Below are 11,446 nucleotides of genomic sequence, written 5' to 3' on the forward strand. Positions count from 1 at the left end.
CTTCCTGCTTCAGACATGCTAAACTTTCCCCTGGGTTTTTCACCATTCATTCACTTACTTATTAATTCAACAAAGATTTACTGGGCCCTTGCCATGAGCCAGGCACTGGGAATTCAATAAGATAAACATGATATTTGCTCTTATGAGGCTTGCACTTGTCTGGTTGATTCGTTTTCATCTTTGAGATCTCAGCTTAAATATTAGTTCCTCAAGGAAATGTTCCCTCTCCCCTAAACCAGGGTAAATCCCTTGGTGTGTGTTCGTAGGATACCTTGTTCTCTGTATAACATACACCACACCTTATTATTGTTTAACCCCTCTCTTCCCTGCCAGACTGTCAACCCCGTGGGGATGGGCACTGGCTCTCTTGCTCACCTCTGTATCCCCAAGCCTGGTACATAATAGACACTCAAAAATAGTTGATAAATGAATGAATACATGAAAGAATAGCATTATTATATTCAGCAAATACTCATACTTCTGGTTTTCCTACAAGGCTGTAAGCTTTTTAAAAAAAAAAAAAAAAAAGCAGGAAAGACCATGTCATGTTTGTGTTTTTCTCCCAATAGCTTCTACATTAGTGCTCAATGAGTCTTGGTTGAATGAACAAGTGTGTCTTCATGTAGGAAAATAATAGTTAATAAGGATGGTCAAAGCAGGAAGGCAACATCTTTAGGAAACTGAAGAGTGTAGGGACCTCTGGAATTCACAATCACATGATCTGATTGTTCTACGAAGGGGAATGGAGCCCCTTGCTTCTTAGTCCTTGCTGTACAGTGGATTGATGTGGGAAGGTTGACAAAATACTGATGCTTAGGCCCTTCCTGCAGAGACTCCAGTTCAATCAGTCTGGGCTGAAGCTTGGCAATGGAAAAAATTTTTTTTCGTTTTCCAGGTGATTCTAATGTGCAGCCAGGGATGGACAGGTGTGGAGCGCCCTGGAATTTAAAAGGCTTTGGCCGGATCTAGGTCCGCAGATGAGTAGATAATCTGTCGGGGATTCCTGGGTATTGGATGTGGATCAAGACTTATGACATAATCAGAGATGAAACCAAGGGAATGAAGACAGAGAAAGAATTCAGGACCAATTAGTCATTGCTTCTAGATATACACTTATTGAATGAATGAGGGAATAAATGAAGTGAGTGGGCAAGAGCAGGTCCTCCGTACCGCTGTGGACTCACTGGGAATAGCTTTCTTTATGGACATCAAGCTAGTAGCTACTCACAGGCAATCAGGAAAATAAATCCTGAAAAGATTAAACAATATTAAGCCGGTTGAATCTTCTGATACCATAGACTCCCAGGAGCTACAGGGTCATCCACTCAATCCCCATTCACCCATTCAACAAACATTTACTGAGCATCTACTATGTGCCAAGCACGTTCTAGATGCTAGGAAGGATACATCTTGTTTGGGGCTGAATTGTTTCCACCCAAAATTCACATACTGAAGTCCTAACCCCCAGCAGCTTACAAAGTGACTGTATTTGGAGATAGGATTTTTTTAAGAGGTAATTGAGTAAAAATGAGGTCATTAGGGTTGATCTTAATCCAATATAACTGATGTGCTTATATGAAGAGGAAATTTGGACACAGACAGACACAGAGGGGAGACCATGTAAAGACACAGGTAGAAAAGGGCCATCTATAAGCCAAGGAGAGAGGCCTCAGAAGAAACCAACCTGCTGACATCTTGATCTCAGACCTTCAGCCCCTAGAATTGTGAGAAAATAAAGGTCCATTATTTAAGCCACCCAATCTGTGGTGCTCTGTTTGGTAGTCCTAGAAAACTAATAGCTGCAAATGAGACCAAGTCCCTGCTTTCTAATGCATATATCCACCAAGCCTTCATTTCCTAAGGGCTATGTGCGTACTTTCAACGTATCTTTCTACTGCTATTTTTCAAAGCTTTGTGGTCATAAGTTGCATTTAATAAAATCCACATTCATTGAAAGAGCTCCTTGATTCTAAGTGGCATTTTGTCATTGTATATATTTTGTACTAGATAAAGTCTCAGCTGGGTACTAGCATGTCTTTAACACCTGTCTAACACTTGCTAATCTCTCTTATATAAAAAAGACCTCTGGCTCAGAGCCATCGCCAAGCAGAAATATCTGGCTAGAATTGAATAACATCACTGTTTTATTTTTTCTGTTATATGTATTTGAACAGTTACTTGTACTTAATAGCAAGTTACAATGACTTTCCATTTGTAGTAGTTATAGGGTGTTTTCATTTCAAATAAATTTTTTAAGGCAAAAACTAAGTGATTAGACTTTAAGAATGAATATTCAACAAATAATGGTAATGTAGTTTGTATATAAGGTAAAAGTCATGATGATGGTATGCAATGACAAAAGATTGGAAAACACTGAATGAGGTGACTTCATAGAAATTGCTAGTTTTATTCCACCAACACTGATCGAGCATATACTAGCTTCCAGGCGTTGTGCTACGTATTTTCTCATAAAATATCTTATTTAATTGCAGAAATATCCTAGAAGACAGGAACCACATCTGTCCTATTCATTGCTGTATCTCCAGCACCTTGTACAGTGAAAAAGCGCTGAAAACTTTTCCTTTGAGTGATGCATGTGCATTTTTGAGTCAAGATTCAACATATTAAAGGATGAATATTCAAACCCAAAGTGCCTGCCACTAAGAATTAGTTGGAATGAAGGGCCAGTTATTGGTTTTCTCTACTTCCCTGGCCTATATTCTCTTTTTAAAAAATATTGTTATGGGGAGGGCATTTGTTATTCAGTGAGACTATGGTGCTTTCTTGAGACATTAGGTGAGCTGCCCTATAACCTGAAATGGGCCCCTCGTCCCATCTATCTATCATTTATCATCCTTTCGTCCATCCATCTATCCATCCAATGAAGAACCTCTGAAAAAAACCAAGAAACCTATATCCTTCTCTGAAGAGAACTTGATTAGCATTTGCAAAGCAATTAATAGAATTCCATCAAGTGCCAGGCCCTGTGAAGGAGTAAAACTGGCTACCACTTCCCCCTTTTTCCACTTCCAGGGAGCAGTCCAGGTACCCCTTATAACCCTCAAGCACTCTGGGGCCTCAGCCCCAGTAATTAAAAGTTTGGAATTTGTGACAGGATTTGGCATTGGATTCCCAACTTCTACTAAGGACTAGCTGCAGCCTCCCTGTGCAAACCAGGAAATATAATAATATAAAAGAAGATTAAATAAACATGCTTCAGCTATTAGAAGAGTAGCTGGCACATAACCAGTATTCAACAAATTTCAGCCATTACAATTGTTATTATTATCTGGAATGACTGGACTGCATTCAAGGACAAAAACTCCTGCTCCTCAAGGTCAAGTTCACTTTGTCTGGGATTTAGAATTTAGGCACATTCTAAATTGGGGAAGAGGTTTCAAAACAAGATTATGGCATTCTGGGGAAGAAATAACAGCAGACCTGCCTGTGGTCACTTGCTATTTGGGAGATAATGAAGGCAAGTCACACCTTCAAGGCCAGGGTGAGAAATTCACTATCAATGGAAGAGACTGTAGGTATTGATTAAACATTGTTGATCGGTTTCTGCTCTGTCTTACCAGGTCAATTGCTCAGCTGTGGATGTCACCCCAAGTTTTAGCATGGCATGTGTGGCCCCATCTAATTCAACCTGATCCCCCTTTCCAGCTTGCCTCCCACTGCTCCCTTTCTGGAAACTTCCACACCAGAGAGACTGTTTTACTTACTTACCCCTAAATGTTGCACAGGGTCTGTTCCCATTCTTTTGCTTGTGCTGTTCCCTGAGCCTTGATCACCCTCCCTCACACACACTCCTCTCTACTTAGATAAATTATAACCCCCCTTGGGCTCCAAATCCCATCATACCTCTTCTTTAAAGCTTAATGTGATCTCCTTAGTGTACAGGGATCCCTCCTTCCTCAGAATTCCTGGCTTATTTGGAGTCTACATAATTAATTTGGGGACTCAAAAGAAAGGACATTATGATGCTTCTTCTATTATTGCCTGTGATAGTTAATTTTATGTGTCAGCTTAAGTGGACTAAGGGATGCTCAGGTAACTGGTGAAACATTATGTCTGGGTATGTACCTGAGGATGTCTCTAGGAGATATTAGCATTTAAACAGGTAGACTGAGTACAGAGGATCACCTTCACCAATGCGAGTGGGCATCAGCCAGTCCAATGAGGGCTTGAATAGAACAAAAAGGGGGAGGTACTGAGCCCACGTGCCACAACTACTGAAGCCCGTGCCTAGAGCCCGTGCTCCGCAACAGGAGAAGCCACTGCAATGAGAAGCCTGCGCACCGCAACGAAGAGTAACCCCCGCTCACTGCCACTAGGGAAAGCCCGAGCTCAGCAACGAAGACCCAACGCAGCCAAAAATAAAAAATTAAAAAAAATTTGTTTAATATGTATATATTTTAAAGAAAAGAACAAAAAGGTGGAGGAAGGGTGAATTTGTTCTCATGTTTGAACTGAGACATCCATCTTCTGCCCTCAGACATTGGCACTTCTGTTTCTCAGGCCTTTAAACTTGGACTGAATTATACCAACAGCTTTCCTGCTGTTCTCCAGCTTACAGATGGCAGATCCTGGGTCCTCTCCTCCTTCATAGTCACACGAGTCAATTCCTATTATAAATCTCCTCTCATGTTGTTAGATGATAGATGGATGGGTAGATAGATAGATAGGTACATAGACAGATACATAGATACATAGATAGATACAGATAGGTAGCTGGCTAGTCTATTGGTTCTGTTTCTCTGGAGAACCCTGACTAATACATTGCCTCAAACTAGTTTTGTATGATTTCCTCATGTAGACTGTAAGCTCTTTGGTGACATAGAATCCTTTTCTATGAGCTCTCCCTCAGGACTTCAGAAAGTCCACTATTTTCTTGCAATAACCAACATCAGTTTCTGTTGCTTGCAGTCATGAACTAGAGGCAGAAAAAAAAATTGAATTAAGTTCAGTAAATGCCACCAAGGATGTCTCAATACTCACATCTATAGCCAAGAGATTCTCTTCCTTCCTAGGCAGGACCTATTTACTTGTATTTTGTATTCATGTCTCCCAAGCTCAACTATTGTTTCATCAAAATTACAAATGACTAGTAGAAGAACAGTTGTTGTAGGTGCTTCAGGGATAGAAAGAAGAGCTGATTGGCCAAAATGAAGAGAGAAAAGTCATTAAAAGCAGAGCCAAAACTTCAACAATCACAACGGTTTGTGTAGATGCAAAACAAACAAACAAAATCATGCCTTCAATAGGTCTGGATGATAGTCCAGTATAATAACCAACATTGATGGTGATGCTCTAGATCATTCAGAATAGGTTTAATTTTCTGGTATCTTCTATACATGGAAAGCATGAAACCAAATAATTCACCTTAGTAAAATTTCTAATCCTAATGTCTAAATTTTTTTTAAAGTATGAGGCTCTGTAGAATATTCACACCCAGTGCATACATACATTCATTCAAGAAATATTTATGAGCACCTGCCATAGACCAGGAACTGTCTAGTGCGGGAGGACAGAGGGGTGAACAAGACAGATAGGATCCTTGTTCCACTTGAGTTTACATTCTAGGTGGGGAAGAGACCTTAGACTAGGAAATACTTAAATGAACAGGATAACTTTAGATAAAAAATAAGTGCTATAATATATATAGAAATAGATCAGAATGATGTATCAAAATGATGGGGTAGACAATGCCTGGGGTGGGGACAGCCATGAAAGGCCTCACCAAGGAGGGACATTGGGAGTCATTCCCATCTCCCCTTCCTGCATTCGCATCCCACTCTCTTGGCTCCCAGAGATGCCCCTCCCCAGCTGGAAGACTGGGGAGCCACTGACTGGCTTCCCTGAGGTGGGGAGAAGAAAACAAAACAAACACATTCTTTTGTTGAAGAGGCATTAGAGCAAACTCAAGAGTCCTGCTTTCTCAAAGGAAGTTTTTGCAGTGCCTGGATTAACACATTCTGCAGTTAACCTGAAGGCTGTCCAAGTATAAATGACCCAGAATATACATCAGCGACAGGTCACCAGCTCTCAGTAGAGCAGGCTTTTTTATCCCCCTTTGTTTAGCAACCAAGGCTCTGCCTCCCACACACCCAGGAGTTGATAACACAATGACTGTCAGTAATTCAGCAGAAGGTTTGAAGCTAGTTTAGCTCTGATCGGCTCTACACTCAGTCATCCAGAAATTACCTAGGGCAGAGATTTTTCGTGGCCTGACACTTGGACACAAAGCTTGACACTTTGACAAAGAAGCCTCTCAACAATTCCTCCAGAGCCAGCAACCATCTCACTCTGGCTCCAAAGTACAATCTGTGACTCTATTCATGTCCTCTGCCTGCCAACCCTCCCAGGAAAGTTACTTCTTTCCCATCTGGGCATCTGGCATCTTCTTTTAAAGTCTGGTTAAAAAGCTTCCGCCTGCTTCCAGCAAGAATGTTGGAGCAGATTCCTGTTTCGCTTCACATGCCTCAGGAATGCGTGTAATCCCATTTAAGAAGATGCTTGATTAAGTCTTTAGAACCCAAGTCAAGTTGGTCATTCTTCATTCCCTAGAGCATGGCCCCGTTCATGAGATGGAAACATTCCTAATCGAATATTGTCCTACAGAGAAGCCTGCTTTGGCTGGTTCAAAGCATACAGAAATGAGTTCCTGTAAGAAATAACAGCCATTCCCACATACAAATTCTCTTAAGCCAACTCAGATCCTTCGGCCAAAGGGAACGCATGTGCCGCTAGACACCTGGCCTCTGACAGAAGCCAATATGTGTAAGGCAGAGAGAAGGAAGGAGCTGTATCATCAGGCCTCATTGTACAATGCACCCTCCCCAGCCGCCCAGACTTGCGGGTGGAAGCACTTATATGAAAAGTGTGTCATGCATCATGTAACAGGTCAGTAGAAAAATCTCTCTTGATCTCCCCCTGCCAAGTGCCCCAGCAGCACCCGTCCACGGAAGCCATGAAAGAGAGCTCAGAAGCTAGGAGGTGAGCTGTCTCAGCCCTTGCAGAGCCCATGCCATCTCCCGAAGCCATGCCAAAGAAAGCACAAAGGCTTAGAGGTAGCAACCCAAGGTGTCAGAGCCCTCATCACGACATGGAAGGAAAGCAAAGGACTTGCTTCAAGACCAACTCTGGGTTAATTTGAAAATTGGTGTGTATTTCAACAGATGAGAATTCACTTGCCAAGTTCTATCAAAGGACTATTTTTCCCCTGAGAGTACCCGGTGGGATTTGGCATATATGAAAACCTGAAGAGTTTCCCTCCATGACTGCTGAGCTGGAACTAAGGGGTCTATAAAGTGTGAAATGAGAAAGGGACTCGGTGTAGCTTAATGCTAATGACTGCTCAGGTGATGGGGCTGAGCTTCCACATCCTTACAGCTCCCCAAATCAGAATCTGATTAGCAATTCTTTCACGACTGCATTATAGAGTCTGCCCCAAATGCTTTCTAAATAAGGGGAATGTTATGGGCTGCCACCAGGCTTTTCCTCCTGCTAATCATTTCAAGGATGCATGTTGTACACACAAGGTGACTCTTAAGCCATTAACCCATTAAGGGTACTTTTTCTTTAAATTTTATTTCAAGACTTGGCTGAACTTGACAATGATCCTCCTTCCCCCTCCCCACCCCCATCCCTTTTAACTAAGTACCTGAGTTCATCTATTACAGTCTGTTAAAGGTACAAATAAATAAATTACTAAATAGTCTGACGATAAAAGCCAGGGAAATTATTTCTATTTTTAAAAAGCATATTTGTATTAGGATGATTGCCCTTGATTACAGAACTAGAAACAGTTATAAACCTGAAATTTCCTTTTCCCAAGTTGTGTCGCTATCATTGCTTCTGAGGTGTGGAATAACCAATCTATTCACTTCATTCCGCTCCCTAGTTTTTCGATTCTGTGTATTTCTACAAAAAGATGTTGGTGATTCTTTTGTTCATGCGGTGATTTGGGGCTGGGGTCCTGATGGGGAGAAAGGAAAGGTGTGATTTGAAGTTCAGAAAAGCATTTAGTGCTATATTGCTCTCCCAATAGCTTTACTGATTTGCAAAATTACTAAGAATAGGCATAATCTTTCCCTCCAAACTGGCTTTCTTACTGTGTCTGTGTATCTGCCCAAAGTCAGGAGTCAATTAGTCTTTTTAGGATTTTCTTTCAACTTTAATACCCACCCACTGCCAATCACCAAAGCCAGCTGATTCCATTCTGAACTAACTCTCGAGTACACCACCTCCTGTCCAGGAGGAGAGCCAGGTATTCCGCTGTCGTTCAGGACCCATTGCCGTCTCCCAGGGCAGCGAGCTGTCCCATGACTGGGATCCCTAGCGCCAGCCTGGCCTTCCACAAACCCAGCCTCCACGCTGTGCCGGTGTGACTTTCTAAAAAGCTATCAGAGCCCCAGCTCCCCAGACCTACAAAGTCCCTCCTCGCAAGGACCCATCAGTGATCCCTTCTTGCCTCCCACAGGCCAACTAGGGGCCCTTCTCCAAAATGCCCCTCACCCTCCTCCCTTGTAAGGGATCACACTGGATCTTAACTGCTTGCTTATAAAACTATCTCCCTCACTAGACTGTGAATGTTCTGAAGTTTGGAACTGTGACTTCCCCGGGGCGCCACACACTGAGAAAATGCTCCACAGATGCTCGTGGGAAGAAGGAAGGGCAGAAGGGTGATAGGAAACTCTTTGAGTTTGTTTTTTTTTAAATTTTATTTATTTTTGGCTGCGTTGGGTCTTCGTTGCTGCGCATGGACTTTTCTCTAGTTGCTGTTGTCTTCGTTGTGGTGCTCGGGCTTCTCATTGCGGTGGCTTCTCTTGTACTGGAGCACGGGCTCTAGGCAAATGGGCTTCAGTAGTTGTGGCGCCCGGGCTTAGTTGCTCCACGGCACGTAGGATCTTCCCAGACCAGGGCTCGAACCCATGTCCCCTGCATTGGCAGGTGGATTCTTAACCACTGCACCACCAGGGAAGCCCACTCTTCGAGTTTTTTGTGTCATGATTCCCCGACAAGAAATCGCTTGTCACCCTGCTCCGCTAACTTCTTAGGATGAAAAAAGGGCATCCCAGAAGAGGGGCCATTGTTAGGCATCCAAGATCTGCTGCTCTTTGGGGAGAATCTCCTAGCTGCAAGGCCAGCTGCGTGCACATGTGACCTGTGCAGTTGCCCAGGACGCCACACCCAGAGGGTCCCCGCACTTGCTTTGATGTTCTATTGTCACTATATTGAAATTCTTAACACATTTTTAATAAGGGCCCGATGTTTTCCTTTTGCACTGGATCTTACAAATTAGGTAGCTGGTCCCGCCTGGTGAGTATGGAAGTCAGGGGGCCTGGGGGCTCAGATCCTCCTACTTTCTATCCCCTGGCAACAGACAAGACCAAGTCCCTGTCCTCTGATGTATAGATTCACCAAGCATTCATTATCTGAAGGCTGAGCGAATACTTTCTGCATATCTATCTACCACTATTTTTCAAAGCTATTTAGTCATTGATGAATTTAATAAAATACATGTTTATTTGAAAGAGTTCCCTAATTCAAAGCGGCATTTTAGCATTTTATGTCATTTGTACAAGAGAAAGTCTCAGTTGGTTTCTAGCATATCTTTACTACTTTTCTAACACTCAATGTGTTCCTTTGTCTAGGATAGAAAGGGGGCTGCAGGCTCAGAGTCTTCCCCAAGCAGAAACAGCTGGTTAGGATTGAACACCCTGGTATTTCCCACCCCATGGGAGCCAGGAGTCCAGGCTCACCTCAGCTCCCACCCAGGAGATGAAGGGGTGATGAGATACTCTTTTGGGGCAGCCATGGCAGTGGATTTCAGCAAGAGAAGAAAGGACACTGCCCATCCCTCTCAGGTTCCTCCCAGCTCCTGCCTGTTTTCCCAGCCTGCACCTTCGGGCACCCACTAATTGTGGGGATTCCCCACCGACGTCCAGTAGATTCTCTTTTTATCGAGGAAGTGGGGAGACTTCCTCCTAAGGAACTCGAAAGAGCCAACCACTTCTGCTAGAGCTTCTTCTTTTCACCCACCCACACTGCCCACATCGGAGGTGGGGACATTCGGTGACAGATAACACACCGCCTTCACACTCAGCCTCGCAGTGCCCTCGTCCCAGGCCCACAGGTGGGACATTTTTGTCATTTGATGGAATTCGGTATTGTTGTTAGTTCCCAAGCTCACCTCTCTCCCTCTACCTGCTCTTCTGAGTGATAACAGCTAAGGATTATTTCGGTCTGACCTGGTGCTCGGTCTGCCCTGGGTCCTGCATGTGTCCTGAGAGGAGCATCCTGGAGCCATCATGACCTCAGAGTCTGACTGCAGACTGTTGGATTAGAATTTCAGTTTCCATATCTGAGAGATGCAAACAAAAGAAAGTACCCATCTCCAGGCTGGTGTGAAGTTAAATGAGTTAAAGTGTACGCTACACTTAGCCCAGTGCCTGGTAAGCACTGTCTGTGTTTGCTATTATTGTGAATCCTGCATCATGTAACCTCCACAGCAGCCCACTGAGGGAGGTTTTATTATTATCATCATCACCCCCATTTGGCAGATAAGAAAACTGAAGGGCAGAGAGATTAAGCAACTTGCCTCTGGTCACCCTTTAGTAAGTAGTGAGGCCATCAAAAATGGCCTGAGGGCTTCCCTGGTGGCCCAGTGGTTGAGAATCTGCCTGCCAGTGCAGGGGACACGGGTTCGAGCCCTGGTCTGGGAAGATCCCACATGCCGCGGAGCAACTAGGCCCGTGAGCCACAACTACTGAGCCTGCGCGTCTGGAGCCTGTGCTCCGCAACAAGAGAGGCCGCGATGGTGAGAGGCCCGCGCACCGCGATGAAGAGTGGTCCCCACTTGCCACAACTAGAGACAGCCCTCGCACAGAAACGAAGACCCAACACAGCCATAAATAAATAAAAAATAAATAAATAAATAAAAATTTAAAAAAAATTTAAAAAAAAAAGTTAAAAAAAAAAAATGGCCTGAGATGGTCTCAGTCTGGAGCCAAGCTCTTTCATCACTAAGTACCACCACCTTCCCCTGGGGAACATCTAGGTGACTGTGGCCCACTGTGACCCCAGATATTTTTCCAGGTCTAACGCATTGTTTGCAATCCTGTGCCTGGGTCTTATATGTCTAAACCTGCCGTCTTATTACAGTGCCTATGGAATTGCCTCTTGTTTTTCACTGAGTCCTCTGACTGCCAATCCCCAATCTATTATGGAGGCTGGGATAGGAGTTCAGAGTGGGGGTAAAGGGGGGAGTTAAGGGCTGGGCCCATGTGGTGTAGGGGCAGCAAGAGATTATGTGATGGAACAATATGGCTCCTGGGAGAAGTATGGTGCACCAGCATTTCTTACCTTCTCCTCATGTGTCTTCCTCCACTGCAGAGGCTGAAAGTTAAGAACTATAATTCCCAGATGCACGTGGGGTTCC

Source organism: Balaenoptera borealis (assembly GCF_965194805.1).
Source record: "Balaenoptera borealis genome assembly, chromosome: 4".
NCBI lineage: Eukaryota > Metazoa > Chordata > Mammalia > Artiodactyla > Balaenopteridae > Balaenoptera > Balaenoptera borealis.